The sequence below is a fragment of the Nomascus leucogenys genome, chromosome 12 (assembly GCF_006542625.1).
Source record: "Nomascus leucogenys isolate Asia chromosome 12, Asia_NLE_v1, whole genome shotgun sequence".
Classification (NCBI taxonomy): domain Eukaryota; kingdom Metazoa; phylum Chordata; class Mammalia; order Primates; family Hylobatidae; genus Nomascus; species Nomascus leucogenys.
In genome coordinates, this window is record NC_044392.1 from 64,327,472 (window position 1) to 64,351,800 (window position 24,329).

Consider the following 24,329-nt stretch of genomic DNA (forward strand, 5'->3'; position numbering starts at 1 on the left):
CACAATCTTTAGTAAAATATAACTGAAGCAGAGTTATGTGATTCATTGCACCTTTGTAATTCTCCAAATATTCAAGTAAAGGATTAAAATATTTAATCCAACCATCTTACATATTCAAGAGTAAAATTTTTGGCAAGTTTGACAAGTGGTCTTGATAGGCTTGATATACTGTTATGACGACAGATACAATAATCTACCATTTGAAATTATTCCCTGCACAAAAATGTGTTAGTGTGTGCCCTTTTCTTTTATAAAAATCTGCCACATCTTTAGTTATATCTCCTTTTTCATTCGTATTGTTTATCTGTGCCCTTCCTCTTTTACTTTTGGTCATTTTACCAGGTTTGTTACTTTTATTAGTCTTTTTCAAACAACCAACTTTGGCTTTGTTGATGTTTCACTGTAGACCTCTTTTCTATTTCTTTAATTTCTGCTTTTATGTTTATTATTTATTTCCTTTCTTTAGTTTATTCTAATGTTTTTCTAACCTAAGTTGGATACCTACCTCAAGAATTTCAGTCATTTTTGTTTTTTTTGTTTGTTTTTTTGAGACAGAGTCTCAACTCTGTCACCCAGGCTGGAGTGCAGTGGCATGATCTTGGCTCACCGTAACCTCCGCCTCCTGAGCTCAAGCAATCCTCCCACTTCAGCCTCCAGAGTAGCTGGGACTACAGGTGCACGCCACAATGTCTGGCTAAATTTTTTGTATTTTTGGTAGAGACAGGGTTTTGCCATCTTGCCCAGGCTGGTCTTGAACTCCTAGGCTCAAGCTATCCGCCCACCTCGGCCTCCCAAGGTGCTGGGATTAAGGGAATGCGCCAATGCGCCTGGGACCGTTTTTCTTTCCTAATTAACATTTCAGATCCTCCATTAGGGGTCACTTTCCTTCTACCTAAAGTATATCTTTTGTAATTTTTCTTAGTGCTGTGCAAGTGGTGAGAACAAAAAAAACTCCCAGTTTTATTTATCTGAAAACTTTGCTTCACTCTTCAAGGATATTTTAGCTTTAATAGTTATTTACTCTGAGTACACTGTAGTTACTATTCTACTGTCTTTTGATTTCTACTTTCCTTTCAGTAAGTCAGCTGCTAGCCTAATTGCAGAGCTTTTGAAAGTGATCTGTCTTGTCCTTCTGGTTATTTTTAAAATCTCTGATCATCTGCAAATTTAACTATGAAGACTTAAGGTTTAGATTTCTATTTACTCTGCTTAGGATTTATTTGACTTCTTGAATTTGTATCTTTTTGCAGTTTTGGAAATTCTAATCCTAATCTCCTTAAATACTGTATCTACTTGACTTTTCTTCACATCTGAAATTCTGGTTAGACAACTATTAGACCTTTTCATGCTCTTCTTGATTAGTTAAGATGTAGACACCGGCTGCTGTTAATAAGAGACTCAAAAGTGGCTTAACCAAAATTCAGGGTTATTTTCCTCTCACATGACACTCTTGTTTGGCAGCTAGGTAGTCTGAGAGAGCCAAGCTCTTATGTCTTATTGCTCTATCATCCTTAGAGTATTGTCCCCTTCTACACAGGCAAAAATATCTCATCGCCATGTTTACATTCCAGTTCACGGGCAAGAAGAAAGAGAAAGAAAACGGCATATCCCCTTTCCTCTTACAGGCATGATCTAGAAGTTACACACATTTCAATTTGCACCCCAAATTACCAAAGCTAGTCAAATCTTACTATCAGGAAGGCAATGAAATGGAAGTTTTAGCTAGGCAACAGAGCATCCAACTAATATATCCACTACTTATTAGACACAGATGGTATCAGGGAAAACTAGCAATTTAGGCTATGGTTGTCCAATTTTCTTTTTTCCTTTTTACATATTTTCCATTTCTGTCTCTTTATTTTGGTTAACTTATTTTTCAGATCATCTTCCAGGTCACTAATTATAATATATTGTTAAGCCTGTCCATTGACTTTTAAGATTTTTATTTATACATTTTTTTTTTTTTTTTTTCTTGAGGTAGGGTCTCATTCTGTTGCCCAGGCTGGAGTGCAGTGGCACAGCTCACTGCAGCCTTGACCTCCTAGACTCAAGGGATCCTCATACCTCAACCTCCCAAGTAGCTGGGACTACAGGCATGCACTACCATGCCCGGCTAATTTTTGTATTTTTTTTATAGAGATGGGATTTCACCATGTTGCCCACTCTGGTCTTGAACTCCTTGGGCTTAAGTGATCCACCTGCCTTGGCCTCCCAAAGTGCTGGGATTACAGACGTGCATCACCGTGTCCAGCCTATATATTACATTTCTAAAAGTTCTCCCCCCAAACACAAAAAAGCTATTTGTAACTTCTCATAACCTCACTATCTTTCTCATAAGCAGTATAGTAAAATGGTTAAAACCTGACTTTAGGACCCATACTGCCTGGCTAGAATCCTGCTTCTACCACTTCACTAACCTTGGTCAAGTTACAACCCCATTCTGTGCTTCATTCCTTCACCTGTAAAATGGGGTAATAATAATCCCTACTTTAGAGTTTTTGTGAGGATTAATTAATATGTAAAGTACTGGAACGGTTCAAGGTTCACAGGAAGCACTACAAAATGTTAGCTATCATAATCCCATCATTCTATTTCATCTTTACCTTGCTAAACACACTGATTTTAAATTCCTGTCTAATAATTCCAAAATATGAAGTCAATGGGGGTCCAATTCAGTTGTCTGTTATCTTGGATAATCTGTATTTTCAGTCTCTTTTTCTTTTTGAGTTGTGTGATCTTTTACTGTGATGTGCATTTGCTTCTGCCAAGTGCCTGGGGTTACTAGTGGCCAGAATTACTTTGAACCATAGTCAAATTTTAAGATATTTTTGGACTAACCCAAAAAGTGTGATTTAGATATGGAAACATAAAGGCTAGGTTGCAACTATAAAATGTCAAAGAATAACAACCCCCAAACCTGCACCACCACTTCAACTTAGTGCCAACATTTGCAACAGTCCAGTTTCCTTGGAGTTGGCAGGAGTAGGGGTGGGGAGGGGTGCACAGACACTCGGTGGGATGTCTCCTCATAGACTGAGCTTAGTCTCCTATCCTCTATGTCTGAGAAGGCAATGAAACCATAAGCCCAGGTTTAGCTAGTTCAGTAGGTGCCATCAAGACAAAAATAGGCTCTGAGTGCTGATTCTAGCTTTCACTTACTTTTTAGCCTTTGAGCATGTCTTACGTCAGTTCCTTATACTGTTTCTTTAGGTTTCCAGTTGTAAAAGGGACATTCATTTAAAAAATCTTAAATGGCCAATATGCACATCTTCACAGTGAGAAGTCATGAACCTACACTTTTTTTTTTTTTTTTGGACGGAGTCTTACTCTTGTCACCCAGGCTGGAGTGTGATGGCGCGATCTTGGCTCACTGCAACCTCCGTCTCCCAGGTTCAAGCAATTCTCCTGCCTCAGCCTCCCGAGTAGCTGGGATTACAGGTGCGGGCTACCACGCCCAGCTAATTTGTATTTTTAGTAGAGACAGAGTTTCACCATGTTAGACAGGCTGGTCTCGAACTCCTGACGTCAAGTGATCCAGCCGCCTTGGCCTCCCAAAGTGCTGGGATTACAGGAGTGGGCCACCGTGCCCAGCCATGAACCTACATTTGATGAAAACATTTCTTTATAATATTCTCAACATAAAATTATTAGTTTGTTATTAAGAATATATTAAGAATATAATCTATAATAAAAGTGTGATAATTTAATCACAGAATACTACTTTGTATTTTCTATCACCATTTTTTTAAAGAGTGGAGAAACAGGAGAGGAGGGTAGGAGTGTCAGAATCACCTGGGCAGAGAACGATTACCCTCCAGGCAAAGAATCTGTCAGTTCCTTTTCCACTACATGACTCTAGTCTAAGCAACCTCCTGGGACTACTGAAATAGCCTCTTAACTAGTCCACTGTTGCTCACTTGGGTTCCTCTACATTGCAGCCAGAATGATCTTTTCAAAACAGAAAATTAAATTATTTCCTTTTGCTCATAGGGTAAAGATTAAACTCCAAGTTCTCAAAGCTCCTAATGATTTGGCCTGTATCCACTTCATCTTGCTCCCCATCCCTATCTTGCTCCACATCCCTGTTTACTCCCTATGACAGCCACACTGGCCATCTTTCAGTTTCTTAAACCTGATATGCTCCCTTCTGCTACAGGGCTTTTGCAGAAGCTATTCCCTTTGCTTGCAATGACTTCTTCCTTCTCCACTTAGTTAATAATGCCTGCTCTTTTCCTTGGATCTGAGCACAAGTATTAATTCCATAAGATATCCTTCGCTGACCCCTTTGAGTCAAAACTTTACACACTCTTATAGTATCGGGCATTTTTCCTAAGCAATACTGATCACAAATGCAAATCAATGTTTTTTTTTAAATCTCTGTGATTTGATTACCTAAATTAGACTGTTGAATATCATTCAAATTATTTGCCACATATAATAATCTCAGAATTAGTGTTAAAACCTAATTTACATTCTATTTTTAGAATATCTGCAATGTGATCCGAGTTCTTACATTCAATGACTACCATGTTGCTATAAATAAGGAGTTTTTAAATCTAATTCTTTATTTAAAAAAAGTCTAAAACAGATTGTTTCAGCAATTCCAGATTTTACATATGGAAACTAATATATGCACATGTTGCATGGCTGAGTGTTGCCACACAGAACTGTACAAATAATCCCTAAATGACAGTTTTTGCAGGTATTAGTATAAATACTTAATTTGAGAAGTCATCATTCTGAATTTTTTTCTGAAAGATAACTAAGAAAGTAAACATTTTTGTGAAATTCAAATATAATAGCTTTGTTTACTGTGAATTTTCATGTCATGAGGCAAATAACACTTGTACTGTTTTGAAGACTTCAACAAAAGATTATACAAAATTATCTTTCCTGTATGCTTTGTCTCAATGCATTTAAAAAATATTCTCCCTTTATTGATTTCAGTTTAAACTGTCAGTCATCAAGGTTACGTATGTCATCAGATTGAGCCATCTTCTCTCTTCAGAGAATACAAGTATTTTAGAAACAAATGAAATGAAAATACTTTCAAGACAAACCCAAAGTTTACTAAAATTGTTACTTTAAATCATTTTAAATCTCTAAAGTAAAATATATTCTTCATATTAAAATGATTTAAAAGAAAGAGATGGTCTCCTTTGACTATAACTTTTCCTCCTAAATGTGTAATACTGGGAATGCTTCTAATTGCCAGAAGAAGGGGGGGGAATATCACAGTATCCAAAAATATCCTATACTCTGTGCCTTTAGGAACTACATGTGCTCTTGGATCCACGAGCTGTCAAAAAACAGTGAATGCGTATCCTGTTTTAGCAACATAGCAAATCATCAAAAGCACATCACCAGTAAATGTTTGACTAAGGGAAATGGAAATCAAAGACTGCTTTTTACATGTATTACCATCTACTTAAGTAAAGTGAACATTCTTCAGTATAACTATTATCATCGCAGACAAACAAAACATTTGTAAACCATGCAGAAAAAATTTAAGGCCATGACTAATACTTTCTTGGTTGACCAAAATACATTATTTTCTTTAAAAGATACATTTGGCCAGGTGTACTAAATTATGCCAAGTATAGCTAAGTTTATCAATTCTGGAATCTTGATAGATACATTTCCATAAATAGAGGTATTCACTCTAACTTTATTCCCTTAACAGCACTGCCACATAAACTATATATGACCAAAACTAAAGCATGCCAAAGCTAATAAAGAAGTATGAATTTGGAATAATTATAAGTAAAAACGCATAATTATAACTAAGTTTCTGATATCTTTGTTTTTTAGACTATTATCCAGCTAAAATGTTATAACCTTTCCTTGAAGGGAAAGTAAAACCATGTAACCAACAGCAACTAAATTTTATATAGCATACTGTCACTTACAATGCTCTTTCCTTTTTATTTTTTAGGTAATCAAAACCAAAACTATATGTCATTACCCCCACTATAAAGAAACATACAAGGCTTAACTTGGATTAAATGACTTACGCATAAAGTAATTAGGAAGCTGTATTCAAACCTATGTCTCTAGATTTTAAATGTTGCTCTCTTTTGAATATATTATGCAGTTATATAACAACAACACAACAATAATAATGGCAAACATTTACTGAGTGCTTACCATGTGCCAGGAAGTGCTGTAAGAAATCCTCACAATAAGCTTTCAAGGCAGATACTAGTAATATCCCCAAAGTCACTTATCTAGGAAGAAAAGCCACGATTTGAACTCAGGCAACCTAGTTTCACGGTTCACAATCTAACATGCTAATTTGCCTGTATTCATTCATGTACATAAACTTGTATATGCACAGAATACCTTTGGGAAGGAAGCTGAGGAATGACGGGACATGGAAAGAAAAGAGATTTTTCACTGTGTACTTTGGATGTATTTCTTGAAGCCCAGGGAGAGGAAGGGGGTGTAGGTAGACAGAATGTTATAGACACAGAATTCCAGAAAAAAGGCAGAGACTCAAGAGACTCTGTGATGATCTAATAGAAACACTATATTTAAAAAAAAATCTAGGTGGCCTGAGCATTTACTGTGAAAGGGTGAGAGAGTTTCAAAGGACTTAGTACATATGTGGTTTTGTTTTTCGTTTTTTGTTTTTTTGTTTTTTTTTGAGACGGAGTCTCACTTTGTTGCCCAGGCTGTAGTGCAGTTGCGCAATCTCAGCTTACTGCAACCTCTGCCTCCTTGGTTCAAGCGATTCTTCTGCCTTAGCCTCCCAAGTAGCTGGGACTACAGGCATGTGCCACCATGCCCGGATAATCTTTTTGTATTTGTAGTAGGCAGGGTTTTACCATGCTGGCCAGGCTCATCTTGAACTCCTGACCTCAGGTGATCTGCCCTCCCTGGCCTCCCAAAGTGCTGGGATTACAGGCGTGAGCCACCGTGCCTGGCCCATATACGGTTCTAAACAGCAGGCTATAAAATTCCTCTATGACATCCTATGAACTTGAAACTTTCCTATCAGATGAGAAAAGCCATTTAAAGCTTTTGAGCAAGAGTTTGAAGAGAAAAAAGAAAGCTCTATGAGTACTCTGTAGATTGCAACAGAGGAATGAAAAACTAGAGGAGGAAGATCAGTTAGGAGGGCAAGGAAGCAAACCTTTTTTTTTAAGTGCCTTTTTCTTAGCCTTTAGCAACCTTCAAGGCAGACATTATCTTCCCTTCAAAATGCAGATAAAAGATGCCATTCCTAGTGCCCAGAACAATAGTTGGGAAATAGCACATGCTCAATAAAAATTTATTGAATGAAAAAAAGGGCTAAGCTTGGATTCAAAGCTAGGTTTTGTCTAACACTAATGCCTAAGACCTCTTCCACTATATTCGGTAATTCAATTAATCCAAGGAATCTTTTAAAATCTGGTGAGGCCATTTAGATAGAGGGCTAATCTTAAAGTAAGGGACATAGTTCAGCAATGTTGCTGTGAACACCAAATTAGATAATGCATATGTAGCACTTAGGAGAGTGCCTGGCAATTATCCACTTAAAAAAAATACTATCACTACTTTATTAATGTAACGAGTGTTACTGATATTCTGAGAAGAATTTTGGAAAGGTAATTCAAGACAAGAATGGAAAGCACTGTCAGATTAGGAACCCCAAATCAGGAGGCAGCATAATCAAATTTATTGATTCTTAACTTTATTGTATTCCTTAATCCAGTAAATCCAGTTATTTGAAAAGAACATATACACTGGGGGAAGTGACGGAAATGTTGGAGACCAGGGAACCCAAATTAACAACCTCTGATCAAAAACAAAGAGCCTTGGCCAGGCACGGTGGCTCACGCCTGTAATCCCAGCACTTTGGGAGGCCAAGGCAGGTGGATCACGAGGTCAGGAGATCAAGACCATCCTGGCCAACATGGTGAAACCCTGTCTCTACTAAAAATACAAAAATTAACTGGGTGTGGTGGCTCGTGCCTGTAATCCCAACTACTCAGGTGGCTGAGGCAGGAGAATCGCTAGAATCAGGGAGTCGGAGGTTGCAGTGAGCCAAGATCATGCCACTGGCTCCAGCCTGGCGACAGAGCGAGACTGTCTCAAAACAACAACAACAACAAAAAAAAACCAGAGATTTTTGCAGGAATATCTGGGTCCAAAATCAGGATCTATAAGTTGTGTGAGCCTAGACAAGTCGTTTATCCTCATTAATATTCAACTTCTTTATTTACACAACAAAGCTGGACTAAGATACCTCACTGGTTTCTGGTAAGTAAACAATATATTTAATAACATATTTTAGGTACAGAAGCTTAATGCTTTTTTCCTTCCCAAACTAAAGCGAAGAGAATCAATGTTTTAGTTGATAAAAACACTGCCACATTAGAAAACTATTAGAATCCCTGTTTATTAAATCTGTTTGCTCATATAAGAGCGTCAAATCTCTCTTAGCATGGCCAGAGTGTTATGAGTTTCCTATCCTCGTAAGTGCTACAGTTCTACACAAATTTTTGTTCCCAAAGCTATTAATTTTGTGAAGAGAAGTAACACCTGATATGTAGACACCTTTGTTTTGAAAACATCCGATTGAGGAACAATCTTAGCCCTGATCAAGTTAACTTTTTTTTTTTTTTTTGAGACAGTCTCGCTCTTTCACCCAAGCCTGAGTGCAGTGGCGCTATCTCTGCTCACTGCAAGCTCTGCCTCCCGGGTTCACGCCATTCTCCTGCCTCAGCCTCCCAAGTAGCTGGGACTACAGGCACCCACCACCACACCCGGCTAATTTTTTGTATTTTTAGTAGAGACAGGGTTTCACCGTGTAAGCCAGGATGGTCTCGATCTCCTGACCTCGTGATCTGCCCACCTCAGCCTCCCAAAGTGCTGGGATTACAGGCGTGAGCCACCGCGCCCAGCCAATCAAGTTAATTTTTTCATATGACAGAAGGTTGGGAAAAACAAGGAAATTAGTTAACGCCTTGCCTTCATGAGAGATGAATCAATTTCAACAGGATCTAGAAGTGACCATTAAATAATAATTGGCTTAATTAGGAACCTTTGATTTTGTGCCAAATGCTAAGAAATACACAAAAAAAGATACATAACTATTTGACTAACAGAATTTCTAGGGTTTATTCTGAAGAATTACGTTGGGAAAGCCGTTCTACTTTCTTACCATGGGACCAAAAAGAGATCCTCTAAATTGGAAATTGTTTTTTTTTTTTTCTGAGATGGAGTCCCATTCTGTCGCCCAGGCTGGAGTGCAGTGGCGCAATTTCAGCTCACTGCAAGCTCTGCCTCCAGGGTTCAAGTGATTCTCCTGCCTCAGCCTCCTGAGTATCTGGGATTACAGGCATGCACCACCATCCCCGGCTAGTTTTTGTATTTTTAGTAGTGACAGGGTTTCACCATGTTGGTCAGGATGGTCTCGAACTCCTGACCTCATGATCCCCCTGCCTCGGCCTCCCAAAGTGCTGGGATTACAGGCATGAGCCACTGTGCCCGGCCCCTAAATTGGAAATCTTAACCTGGCAATCAGGAGTTATGAGTTGCTGACCACAGATGTATATAAATACATTTCTTCAGAGAATCATTCTTTTTGTATGGCCATCAACCATAACAGACTAAATAAGCTACCATCAGCTTACACCTGGATCACTTTAATAGCCTCTCATCTGATCTCCCTACGTCCAATCTTTTCCCCCTCCAATATATTCAAAATGAAGCTAAAATGAACTTTGTAAAACGACAAATTTAATCACTTAGTGACCTCCTCCAAATCCCTCCAGTTTAGATACTTCAGTGATTTCCCATTTCCCTTAAAGATAAAGACCAAAGATGTTAACATGGCTTACAAGGGTCTGCACAGTTGGGTCCCTAACTCCCATTCTGGCTTTATTTCACAACAGTGCTCCCTCTCATTCTCAACATTCCAGCCAACTGGCTTTCTTACATCTTCTCCAATGCATCATGCAGTCTCCTGCCAGAAACAAGTCAGCTGGTAAAGTGTTCCAGAAAACAAAAAGCAATGGGGAGATCGTAGTCCATATGGCATGTAGGTTTATAATCTAGAAGAGTGATGTTTGAGCAAACAACTAAAGATGATGGGCAGTTAAGAGAACAGAGTTGGGCAGACATCTAAGGGAAGCAGAAAAGCCTTGAGATGTCTGGTGACTTCGATAAGTAACAAGTAGGGCACTATAATTGGAGGACAATGAGGAAGTCATTAGGAGAAGAGAAGGTAAGAGATTAAATACAGAGCTAAATACAGGCTTTTAGGCCATGGTAAGGACTTCAGCTTTTACTTGGTATGCATGGGAAGCCATTGGACAGCTTTGAGCAGAGGATGTCAAGTTTCCACTGAAATTTTTAAAAGGTCTCTCTGGTTGTAAAAGAGAAGGTCAAGGGCAGAATCAGGAAGAACTGGAAGGCAACTGAAATAACGCAAGAGATAGGAATGTTGACCAAAGGAGTAGCAGTGCAGGTAGTAAGAATTGCTTAACTTCCACATACATTTTGAAGACAGGGCCAAATGAAGGGACAAGTTGGGAGAAAAAAAAGACTGCTAAAAAATAAACAGAGGATAGACACCAAACCACAGACCCAGGAAGTTCAGAGAACACTAACCAAGATAAATGCCAAAACATCTACACTTAGGTATATTTCAGACTGCATAAAATCAAGGCAAAGAGAAAATGCTGAAAGAAGCCAGAGCGGGGAAAAACATCTTACCTATAGCAGAACAGAGATAAGAATTGCATCAGACTTCTCTTCAGAAACCAGGAAAGCAAGAAGAGAGTGAAGTAAAATATTTAAAGTGTTCCCAGAAAAAACCACCAAGTTACAACTCTGTATCAAGTGACACTATCCTCCAAATGAAGGAGAAATGCATTTTCAAACAAAAATTGAGAGAATTTGTCACCAGCAGACATGCCTTGCAAGAAATGTGAAAATTTCTTCAAAAAGAAGGAAAACTACTTAGATCAGAAACTTTACTTTTACTTTTCTTATCCTTTATCGATCGAAACATATACAGTTTGTTCAAAATAACAGCAACAAGGTATTAGGTGACTATAGCTTACGGATAAGTAAAATGAATGACAGCAATGTTATATGGGACTGGTGTAAGTAATTAAGAATATTCTGTTCCAAGGTACTTGCAATGCCCATGAAGTGCTATGTTATATGAAAGTGGGCTTGGATTAGTTGTAAATGTATACTGCAAATTCAAGGGCAACTAGTAAAAAAAAGTAAAAACAAGTATAATACAGTAAGCGAGGGGAAAAAATGAAGTAACATAAAATGTTCAATTGAAATCAGAAGGCAAAAGAAGAAACAAAGAACAAGGGAGGGCAATGAATAGAAAACAGTAACAAATATGGTAGATATATATTAATCCAACACCAATTAAAAGAGACTGTCACAATGGACTAAAAAAACAAGACCAAATTATATGTTGTCTATAAGAAACCCACTTTAAATATAAATACAGTAGACCCTCCCCGCATCCATGGTTTTGCTTTTTGCAATTTCAGTGGCCCAGTCTACAGGTATCTGAAAAATATTACAATATTGAGAGAGACAGACTACATTCACATAACTTTTAATAAAGTATATTGTTAGAATTGTTCTATTATTAGGTATTGCTGTCAGTCTCTTACTGTGACTAATTTATAAATTAAACTTTATTATAGGTATGTACAGGAAAAAACATAGTACATATAAGGTTCGGTACTATATCTGCAGTTTCAGGCATCCACAGAGGATAGTGAAATGTATCCTCCATGGGTAAGTGGGGACTACTGTACACAGATTAAAAGTAAAGAGATGAACAAAAATATATCATGCTAACACTAATAAAAAGAAAGTTAACAGTAGCTATATTATTCTGAGACAAAGCAGGCTTCAGAGTAACAGAAGTTATCAGGTATGAAGAAGAGTATTACATAACGATAAAGGCATCAATTCTCCAAGAAGACATAACAATTCTTAATGTGCATGCATCTAACAACAGTGTCAAAATACGTGAGGCAAAAATGGATACTGCAAAGAGAAACAGATGAATCCATTATTATAGCTGGAGCCCTCAACACCCTTGTCAGTAACTGACAGATCCGGCAGGCAGAAAATCAGTAAGGTCGTAGTTGAACTAAACAACACCATCAATCAATTGGATCTAATCGACATTTACAGAATACAGCCAGGTACTGCATGACATTGTTTTAGTCCGAATTGTTTAGATCGCATATATGATGGTGGTCCCGTAGGATTACAATGGAGCTGAAAAATTCCTATTGCCTAGTGTCATCTTAATGATCCTGAACCAGCGTAGGCGTAGGTGAATATGTGTGTTTGTGTCTTAGTTTTTAACAAAAATGTTTAAAAAGTTTAAAAAAAGTTAAAAATTTTAAAAATAGAAAAAAGCTTTATAGAATAAGGATATAAAGAAAGGAAATATTTTTTTAACAGATGGACAATGTGTTCGTGTTTTAAGCTAAGTGTTATTACAGGAGTCGAAAAGTTTATAAAGTAAAAAAGTTATAATAAGCTAAGGTTGAATTGAATGATTTACTTTATTTATTTACTTACTTATTTTAGAGACAGGGTCTCACTCTGTTGTCCAGGCTGGACTGCAGTGGTATGATCACAGCTAGAAGATATGTTGTTAAGTGATGTGTGACTGTATTTCTATATATTGGCAAAGAAGTGAAAAATAAAATTTAAAAAATCACTTACGAAAGTATCTAAAAAGAAACTATTTACAGATTAATTTAACAAATTGCCTAATGATATATTTCTCTGAACGTATCCCTGTTAAGTGATGTATGACGGTACTTTATCCAACAATGAAAGAATATACATTATTTTCAAGTGCACACGAAACATTTACCAAGATAGACCATATTCTAAATTATAAAGTAAGTCTCAATAAATTTGAATAAATTTAAATCATACAAGGTATGTTTTCTGACTACTACAGAATTAAATTAGAAACCAGTAACAGAAAGATCAAGAAAATCCCCAAATATTTAGAAACTAAACAACATATTTCTAAATAATCCATGGTTCAAAGAAGAAATCAAAAGGGATAAACTGGTATTTTGAACAGGATGAAAATGAAAACACAACATATTAAAATTTTATAGACAGTCCAGAAATAAATCCCTCACATATATGGTCAAATGATTTTTGAAAATGAGGCCAAGACCATTCAATTGGGAAAGGATGTTTTTTTCAATACATGGTGCTAGAAAAACTGGATATTCACATGTAAAAGAATGAAGAGTTGGGCCCTCTTCATTGGGCCCACCATATACAAAAATTAACTCAAAATGGATCAAAGACTAAATGTGAGAGACGAAAACCGCAAAATTCTTGGAAGAAAACATAGGAGGAAAGATACATGACAATGGCTTTGGCAATGATTGCTTGGATAAACACCAAAAGCACGGGCAACAAAAGAAAAAAATAGATAAATTGGACTAAAGGTTGAGTATCCCTTTGGGAACAGAAGTGCTCCAGATTTCAAATATTTTCAGATTTTGGAATATCTGTATATACATGATGAGATCTATTGGTAATGGGACTCAAGTCTAAACACAAAATTCTTTTATGTTTCACAAACACTTCATACACATAGCCTGAAAGTAATTTTATACAATATGTTTAACAATTTTGTGCATGAAACAAAGTTTTGACTACTATTTTGACTGCAACCCACATGGGGAAAGATATAAAATGTTCCACTTCTGGTGTCATGTCAGCACTCAAAACTTATGGATTTCGGATTTTGGGATTAGTGACGCTCAATCTTGATGTGTTCTTTGATGCACAGAAGTTTGCAATTTTGACATACAGGTATCCCTAATCCACTTATATAAAGTACCCATTGTAGTAAAAAATTCAGAGTCAGAAAGTAGAATGGTGGTTGTCAGGGGCTGAGAAGGGGGATGGGGAATTACTGTTTAATGGAATCAAGTTTCAGTTACACAAAATGAAAAGAGTTCTGGAAACAGATGGTGGTGAAGTCTGCATAACAATGTGAATGTACTTAATTTTACTGAATTGTATACTTAAAAATAATTGCAATGGTATGTTATATGTATTTTACCACAACATAAAAAAATACAACACAATTCTCCATATTAACTAAAACAAAAAAAAAAAAATCAGAGCAGAGGAGCCATCAAAGCAGGTCAAGAAAGAGCAACTAGTGAGGCAGTGGCGGGGGGAACCATGTATATAGTTTCTTGGGATAAAGAGAAGAAAATATTTCAAAGAGGAGTGATCAATTGTCAAATGCTGACATGTAAATTAAGATGAGACTGAGAACTTGACCACCGGAGGTCACCGGAGACTTGATAAACTAATTTCAGTGTAATAACCCAGGACAAAAGCACAATTGGGTTCAGGAAAGATTGGGAGGTAAGAAATTGGGAGATGGCATTATAGACAATTTTTTTGAGGAGTCTGCTTTAAGGAGGAATAGAAAAATCAGGTGGTCACTACTACAAGGGAAAGGGGAATGTGGTTTCAAAACGGGTTTTGCCTTATTTATTTTTACAGTAGGTACTTATTAATCAAACATTTAAGAGCAACTCAGTAAGTATTTGTCCAGAATGAATTGTTCTCAAGACTAGGTTTACTGCTTGACATTAGAGGTTAAAGTGTTGCAATTCTGAATCTTGTTTTTTATTACCACCACGCCCACCCCCGCCGATATTACTTCATCTCTCTCCGAGGTCACTTAAGTTTTTCATAACTATTTTAACAGATATTGCAATAAATGTACAGTAATTTAACTATCCTTCTTGCTGGGCATGTCCAAGTGTTTTCTACTATTACAGATAATGCTGCAATGAATCTTTATTTATATAAGACACTTTTATCCAGTTGTCATTTTTTTCTTTGGCTTATATTCTCACACGGAACATTAATTAATCAAAGAGTAGGAACATTTTTAAGGTTCTTCATGGAGATTAGTTTTATCAACTGGCATTCCAATCAGGAATGTGTGGGTCCCATTTCACCATATCCCTAACAGCACAGTTTCAACATAAAATGTTCCCATTAGTTAACTGTATTATCAAAATTTTATTACTCTAAGTTTCTCTGATCGTGAGGTTAAAGTTTTCAAATATTTATCAGTCATGTGCTTTTTTCTTTTGTGAATGCCTATTCTTTTTCATTTATCTTTAAAAAAAGTTTGTTCCTATTAAGCAGTCTGTTCTATTTATTAATAGCCACTTCTTTTGATTGATTATCTCATTTTCCCTCAGATGTTGTTTGCTTTTAGCTGTTTATCACACTCAAGTTAATTTCTGTTTTTTTTTTTTGCTTTTTTTTTTTCTTTTTTTCAGTTATTTTGCATTAAATCTATGTTTCCCATTGTCATTTTCCCCTCATAGCTCATGAGTTTGGTTTATAACTGCTAAGCACTGGGCACCAGTGAATTAAAGCAAAAGACTGGGTTTAAGTATGGAAGTTCTGTTGTGAGGAATTTAGAAACTCTCTTTTGCTGTAACTACTTGGTCTATGGTCTGGCCCACATTTATTTTTTCCGACAGGGTCTCACTCTCTCACCGGTGGAGTGCAGTGGCACTATCACAGCTTAGTGCAGCCTCCAACTCCTGGCCTCAAGCAATTCCCTCCCACCTCAACCTCTAAAGTCCTGGGATTACAGGTGTGAGCCACCGCATTCAGCCAGTCCACATTTAAATCAAAGTTTAGAAGGCTAATAATTTTATGTCCAATAAGTAAATAAACATATGATAAAATATGGCAAAGGCAACTAGATAAATTAGCAAGTAGGACTTAGATTCAGATCACCTATATTTAATCACTGGCTCTACCACTTATCAGGTGGAAGGCTCTGGACTTCTTAAACTTACTCAATTCTCATGATCTATAACAAACAGTAGCAGTTTAACACTTACTGAGGACTTATTATGTGCAAGCATGTTTCTAAGAATTTTACTTTTAGTCAATTTATTTAAAACAATTCTATAATATTATTATAATCACCACTTTGGACAAGAGAAAACATACAACCTACAGAAGTTCAATAACTCAACAAAACTCACAAAACGATTAGTAAATGGCAGAACGAGGATTTGAACCTAGGCATTCTGCCTCCAGTGCTCCCATCCCGGCTCCTAAGCACTCTATTATATGGCCTCTTTCATCTTTAAAATGGGAATGATACCACCTAACGCAGGTGTGATGGAAGGATTAAATAAAACAGTATACATGAAAGTGTGAAGTGGCAAGAATAAGAAATAGTATTAAGAGGGGGGTTTGTTTGAAGTAACAACAAAACCTGATAGACACTTTTTATGATTTAAAATAGGTTAAAAAAAAAAAAAAAAGATGGCAGCAAATTCCACAAAGCATATGCAATCAACTAAAATCCTTACAGTAACCTGTTAAGAATACCATGGCGGAGAGTCCTTAGGCTCTTGCTCTCTGGCTGGAATAAAAACTTCTTGCCTGAGACTAGAAGGATATGCAATTTATTCCATGAAAATAATTGTGCAAAGCATTATCCCTAGCAGGCCAGATCAGTTAATATGCCAGTTTAGAAGCCCCATGAAAACAAGAGACTCGCCTTGTCTTTTCTTCCACTTACATCTTGCCACTTCTCTTACGTCAAAATAACGTCTTGGTTCATCCCCCTTCCTAGGTAATGCCTTAACCACTTCCTCTATCTATCCAAAACCTCTATGCCTTTTGACCCCAACCTCAGAGTTGTATCCATTAATTCATGCCCACAGTCTTCTTTTCTCTCCCTGACCTCTCATTACCTCTTTTATACTACTTAATCTCTGGTTACATTTTCTTTTGTTGAGATATAATTCATATACTGTAAAATCCACCATTTTTTTTTTTTTGAGATGGAGTTTCGCTCTTGTAGCCCAGGCTGGAGTGCAATGGCGTGATCTCGGCTCACCACAACCTCCGCCTTCCGGGTTCAAGCAATTCTCCTGCCTCAGCCTCCCAAGTAGCTGGGATTACAGGCATGCGCCACCACCCCCAGCTAATTTTTTGTATTTTTAGTAGAGACGGGGGTTTCTCCATGTTGGTCAGGCTGGTCTCGAACTCCCAACCTAGGTGATCCGCCCGCCTCAGCCTCCCAAAGTGCTGGGATTACAGGCGTGAGAAACCGCGTCTGGCCCACCATTTTCAGGTACACAATTCAGTGGATTTAAAAATTATATTCACAAGGCTGTTATAACCACCATCACTATCTAATTCCTGAATATTTTCATCACCCCCTCCCAAAAAAAAAACCATATCCATGAACAGTTACTCCCCATTTGCCCTCCCTACAGTCTCTGGCAACCACTAATCTACCTACTGTCTCTGAAGATTTGCTTTTTCTATACATTTCACATAGATGGGATTATACAACATGTGGCCTTTTGTGTCTGGCTTTTGTGCTTAGCATGTTTCCAAGGTTCATCGATGTTGAAGTGTGTGTCAGTATTTCATTCCTTTTTATGGCTGAATCATATTCCATTGTATGGCTATATCACATTTTGTTTATCAGTTGATGGACATTTGGGTTCTTTCCACTTTTTGTCTATTGTAATGAACAGTCTTGGACAAGTTTTAGTGTACACATACGTTTCCAATCTCTTGGGTATATATACCTAGCAGCAAAACTGCTGGGTCATAAGATAACTCTATATATTTTTTTATTTTTATTTATTTATTTATTTTTCATTGCGTCTCTTTAGCATATGTTTAACTTTCTCAGCAACTGCCAAACTGTTTTCCACAGTGGCTGTACCATTTCACATTCTCATCAGCAATGTATGAGAGTTCCAATCTCTCTACATCCTGACCAACACTTGTTATTGTCCTTTTTTCCCCTAAATTACAGCCATCCTAGTGTGTATGAAATAATATCTCATTATGATTTTGATTTGCGTTTCCCTAAGGTCTCTGTTTACATTTTATGTGATATATATTCTTCTAATTCATAGTCAGCAAACTTTATCTATGAAGAGCTAGACGGTAGATGTTTTATGCTTTGTGAGCCACATATGGCCTATGTCACATATTATTCTTTATTTCTTTTTTTTTTTTTTTTTTTTTTAAAGCTCTTTAAAAAGTAAAAACCATTCTTAGCTTGAGGGCCATACAAAACAGGTCTTGGACCAAAGTTTGGTGACCTCTCCTCTAACTGTTTCATAATTAGCCTTGCCTTTGCTATCAACGTCAACTTTGCTGAATGCAAGGTAAGGATTATTTTGTATTTCCACATAGAGATTTGCACAGGGTCTATGAATGTAAGAACAGAGGTTCTAAAAATACTTGAACTGGGTCAGGCCTATAATCCCAGCACTTTGGGAGGCTGAGGCGGGTGGAGCACCTGAGATCAGGAGTTCGAGACCAGAGTGGCCAATATGGCGAAATCTGGTCTCTACTAAAAATACAAACATTAGCCGGGCATGGTGGCACAAGCCTGTAGTTCCAGCTACTCAGGAGGCTGAGGCAGGAGAATCGCTTGAACCTGGGAGGCAGAGGTTGCAGTGAGCCAAGATAGCACCACTACACTTCAGCCTGGGTGACAGAGCCAGACTCCGTCTCAAAAAATAAAAATAAAAATACTTGAACTAAACTTTTTGCACACACAAAAAAATGTCAATTAAAAAATATATATATTTGGGGCCAGGCACGGTCTCTCACGCCTGTAATCCCAGCACTTTGGGAGGTCGAGGTAGGTGGATCACGAGGTCAAGAGATCGAGACCATCCCGGCCGTCAACATGGTGAAATGCTGTCTCAACTAAAAATACAAAAACATTAGCTGGGCGTGGTGGCACATGCTGGTAATCCCAGCACTTTGGGAAGCCGAGGCAGGCAGATCGCTTGAGGTCAGGAGTTCAAGACCAGACCGGCCAACATGGCGAAACCCTATCTCTACTAAAAATAAAAAAATCAGCTGGGCATTGTGGCACATACCTGTAATCCCAGCTACTCAGGAGGCTAAGGCACAAGAATTGCTTGAACCTGGGAGGCGGAGGTGGCAGTGAGCCAAGATTGTGCCACTGCACTATAGCCTGGGCAACAGAGCGAGACTCTATCTAAAAAAATATATATATATATATATATATATATATATATATATATCTCCCACAGGCATTACGCAATATAAAGGGTACTAGTTTTTAAAGTGATTATTAAAAGTACAGTCATTTTTCTTTTTTGAAACTAGCTAACTTGAAAGAATTTTGTTAAGAACCAGAGAAAGACTTTTTCATAATGCCCTTAAGGGTCAAAATTATAATCAATTAACTTAAAGACATACTTCTGAATCAAGTATTTCTAAATCCCACAACTACAAATAAGATTAAAATTACAGTAATACAATGTGGAAGAACTTGCCATCTGTTCCTCTTTATATATAGCCAAAACAAGCAAACAAACAAGACAGGAACAAAGAAGACTTTTAGGGCAGCAAAACTATCTGTATGAAACTATAAGGTGAAGCCAGGCGCCGTGGCTCACGCCTGTAATCCCAGCACTTTGAGAGGCTGAGGCGGGCGGATCACGAGGTCAGGAGATCGAGACCATCCTGGCTAACATGGTGAAACCCCGTCTCTACTAAAAATACAAAAAAATTAGCCGGGCATGGTGGCGGGTGCTTGTAGTCCCAGCTACTTGGGAGGCTGAGGCAGGAGAATGGTGTGAACCCGGGAGGCGGAGGTTGCAGTGAGCAGTTGCAGTGATCGCGTCACTGCACTCCAGCCTGGGCAACAGAGCAAGACTCCGTCTCAAAAAAAAAAAAAACTATAAGGTGGACACACATCATTTTACATTTGTCCAAACCCATAGAATATATAAAACCAAAAGTGAACTCTAAGGTAAACTATGGACTCTGCATAATAAGTATGTGTCAATGTACATTCATCAGCTGTAACATATGTACCAATTTGGTAGGGGATTTGTCGATAATGAAGGAGACTACACATGTGTGGGGGCAGAAGATATACGAGAAATCTGCTCAGTTTTATCATAAACCTAAAACTGCTCTAAAAAAAATTAAGTTGTGTTTGCTTCAGCAGCACATACACTGAAGTTGGAATAATATAGGGAAGATTAACATGGCCCCTGCATAAGAATGACACACAAATTCATGAAGCAGTCCATGTTTTTTTAATTGTCTATTTTTTTAAATGGCATACTTTTCTGGTAAATGCAGAAAAGCCAGAAATTTCAACAATTTGAATTTTACATTTTAGAAATTATAAGTAAATCATATAGAAGTCTTTCTGCATAGAAACTCTTTGATATAGGAGAATGAAAACTAATGCAAAAGATAGCAGACATAACTAGCTATTTATCTCAGGGCAAGTCACTGAATTTCTTTGAAGCCCAAACTTCTTATCTTTAAAAGTAGGAGTGACACTATCTGTCCTACCTTTTCCACAGAATTGTGAAGATCAAATGAGACAAACTTGGTAAATGTGGGGGGGAAAAAAAAAAAAAAAGCACTCTACCACTCCACAAATATTACTTATATATATTGTTAGAAGAATTCTAAACCAAAACCAAGTTTTCGCTATTAAAATAAGCGTAAACAGGAGTTCTCTGGGTCTTCATAGTTATAACGAACATTTTTCCTAATAGTCCTAATGACATCAATGAATAGTGTGGTGATTCTTTTTTAAGCCTAACAGAGGAATGAAAATCAGACCAAACTGGTCTCACATTCTGAATGGCATAAAGGTTAACCCAGTGCATAAAAGCATTCAGACCGGTTTTCCAGGTCTTAGGAACCTAAGACAACATTCATTCTTTTGCACCTTTAGCTTATTCTAGCTAAAAGAAATAATGTATTAAATATTCCTTTAAATACTAACCTCTCTGCTAAAAATTCTATGGGAACCAAACCTCAAAAATCAAGTCAGAATTAGTAATAAAGTTTTGATTATCAACAGCAAAAGAAGAAAGGGATATTAAGCAATGATAATATGTAATATTCTGGTCATCGGCAAAGCCTGAGTCCTATCCTCTCACTCTCCTCCCCAGACAGCATGAGCTTCACCACTCGCTTCACCTTATCCACCAACTACCGGTCCCTGAGCTCTGTCAAGGCACCCAGCTATGGCGCCTGGCCAGCGTCTATCCAGGCACTGGGGGCTCTGGTTCCCAGATCTCCGTGTCCTGCTCCACCAGCTTCTGGGACAGCTTGGGGTCTGGCTGCAGGGATGGCCGGGGGGCTGGCAGGAATGGGAGGCATCCAGAACGAGGAGATCATGCAACGCCTGAATGACCACCTGGCCTCCTACCTGGACAGAGTGAGAGCCTGGAAACTGAGAACCGGAAGCTGGTGAGCAAAATCCAGGAGCACCTGGAGAAGAAGGGACCCCAGCTCAGGGACTGGGGCCATTACTTCAAGACCACCGAGGACCTGAGAGCTCAGATCTTCTTAAATACTGTGGACAATGCCTGCATCGTTCTGCAGACTGACAATGCCCATCTTGATACTGATGACTTTAGAGTCGAGTATGAGACAGAGCTGGCCATGTGCCAGTCTGTGAGAGTGACATCCATGGACTCCACAAGGTCACTGATGACACCACTGTCACCTGGCTGCAGCTGGGGCCAGAGATCGAGGCTCTCAACAAGGAGCTGTTCTTCATGAAGAAGAACCACAAAGGGGAAGTAAAAGGCCTACAAGCCCAGACTGCCAGCTCTGGGTTGACCATGGAGGCAGATGCCCCCAAATCTCAGGACATCAAGATCATGGCAGACATCTGGGCCCAATACGATGAGCTGGCTTGAAAGAATCGACAGGAGCTAGACAAGTACTGGTCTCAGCAGATTGAGGAGGGCACCACAGTGGTCACCAAGCAGTCTGCTGAGGCTGGAGCGGCTAAGATGACACTCACAGGGCTGAGACATACAGTCCAGTCCTTAAAGATTGACCTGAACTCAATGAGAAATGTGAAGGCCAGTTTGTAGAACAGACTGAGGGAGGTGGAGGCCCTCTACTTCCTGCAGATGGAGCAGCTTAACGGGATCCTGCTGCAACTGGAGTCAGAGCTGGCACAGACCCGAGCAGAGGGGCAATGCCAGGCCCAGGAGTACGAGGCCATGCTGAATGTCAAGGTCAAACTAGAGGCTGAGATCGTCACCTACTGCCACCTGCTGGAAGATGACAAGGACTTCAATCTTGGTGATGCCCTGGACAGCAGCAACTCCATGCAAACCATCCAAAAGACCACCACCCACCAGATAGTGGATGGCAAAGTGGTATCTGAGACCAATGACACCAAAGTTCTGAGACATTAAGCCAGCAGAAGCAGGGTACCCTTTGGGGAGCAGGAAGCCAATAAAAAGTTCAAAGGTCACTGGATGTCAAAACACACACACACACACACACACACACACACACACACACACACATTGTTTGAACCTGGGAGGCAGAGGCTCCAGTGAGCCAAGATTGTGCCACTGCACTCCAGCCTGGGCGACAGAGCAAGACTGTCTGAAAAATAAATAAATAAATAAAATTTAAAAAATAAAATTCTCTACAAGAGTACAGACAGGTTGTCACCTAGATTTGAACTAAGAAATGTTAAACAGAAAAAGGTATTTATAGTCAAACCAAAAACCACCTGAACACAGACCTTAAAAGTATTACTAAACGCCTTGAAGTTCAGGGTTCAAAGGAAGAAACTACAGTTAAATACCTATGACTAAACTTTCTAAAAGCTATGATCTTAATATGTATTAGATCTGGATCCCTGGCCAGGCACCCCGGCTCATGTCAGTAATCCTAGCACTTTGAGAGGCTAAGGTGGAAAGGGGTCAGGAGTTTGAGAGCAGCTTGGACCTCATCTCTTAAAAGAAGGAAAAAAAAAAAAGACCTAGAGCCCTAATTCTAACAAACCTTACAGCAGCAAGAAGCAAATAATTGAAACATTAGCCATATCAATCTGTAAGGCATGTTGAGCTTTAGCTAAATATCTAGATTAATACAGAAAAAATGTTATAATAGTCCCTTATATAACCACAAATATCTATTATGTTTATCTACATAATTTAAGGCAGCGATCCCCAACCTTTTTGGCAGAGCCAGTTTCATGGAAGACAATTTTTCCACAGACTGGACCGGGCATGGGAGATGGATTCAGGATGATTCAAACGCATTACATTTATTGTGCACTTTATTTCTATTATTATTACAGTGTAATAATAATAATGATATGAAATAATTATATAGCTCACCATAATGTAGAATCAGTGGGAACCCTGAGGTTGTTTTCCTGCAACTAGACAGTCCCATCTGGGGGTGATGGGAGACAGCAACAGATCATCAGGCATTAGATTCTCATAAGAAGCGTGCAACCTAGATTATGTGCATGTGCAATTCACAATAGGGTTTGCACTCCTATGAGAATCTAATGCCACTAGTGATCTGATAAGAGGCGGGGCTCAGGCAGTAACACTCAACGCTGTTTACCTCCTGCTGTGCAGCCTGGTTCCTAACAGGCCATGGACCATTACTAACTAGTCTGTGGCCCAGGGGTTGGAGACCCCGATCTAAGGGTATGAGACAGTAAAAGACAAAGAAAAATATGACCAGTTACCCAAATTTAACAATAAAAAAACTTTAACTCCTATTCTCAAAGTGCTAGTTTGACTAATGTTATCTTGGGTAACAAAAACTTGGAAAAAGCCAAGCATTAGGAAAAAATAAATCAACTAGTTCTGCGTTGAGAAGGTGTTCCACTCGTCCGTGCACGGTGGCTCACGCCTGTAATCCTGGCACTCTGGGAGGCCAAGGCGGGCGGATCACAAGGTGAGGAGATCAAGACCATTCTGGCTAACACAATGAAACCCCATCTCTACTAAAAATACAAAAATTAGCCAGGTGTGGTGGCGGGCGCCTGTAGTCCCAGCTACTCGGGAGGCTGAGGCAGGAGAATTGCGTGAACCCAGGAGATGGAGCTTGCAGTGAGCCAAGATTGCACCACTGTACTCCAGCCTAGGGGACAGAGTGAGACTCCGTCCAAAAAAAGAAAAAGAGAAGATGTTCTACTCCAGTGGATGCATTCATTCTTAATCCCTTAGTCTGCAATTGCTCAATTTATAATTTGGGCATCGAGTTTTTTTTTTTTACAAAAAGGAAAACTGACAGAGAATTTAAAGACAGACATACCCTGTCTCTCCAAATTAGAACAAAACATCACTAGCTCTAATTGGCAGGGATCTCCTATTAAATGGGCAGAGGTATACTAGTGGATACAAACACTAACATTTTTTAAAGCTTGCCAAACCCATGTTATGTTGTGGGAGAGAAAAAAAAGTGTAAAAAACAACCTGGTCATTTACTAAGGG

General features: G+C 38.6%; 1 protein-coding gene, 1 non-coding gene and 1 pseudogene across 4 annotated transcripts in view; 2 read left to right on the top strand and 1 right to left on the bottom strand.

The window, feature by feature from the left end:
* The window catches only part of RAP1A (RAP1A, member of RAS oncogene family), a 97,743-nt gene that overhangs the window by 46,594 nt on the left and 26,820 nt on the right, over positions 1-24,329 (bottom strand). The window contains exon 1 of one of the 3 annotated variants that reach the window (XM_030824843.1): positions 6,148-6,218. The exons of the other annotated variants lie outside the window; for them this stretch is intronic. The gene's annotated coding sequence lies outside the window, so the exon portion shown is untranslated. Of the gene's footprint in view, positions 1-6,147; positions 6,219-24,329 lie in introns of those variants that run through there. 3 annotated transcript variants of the gene reach the window in all.
* LOC115837714 lies at positions 20,029-20,135 on the top strand. The gene has a single exon (XR_004032774.1). It is a non-coding gene; the product is annotated as a U6 spliceosomal RNA (small nuclear RNA).
* LOC100605229 lies at positions 21,164-22,277 on the top strand (annotated as a pseudogene).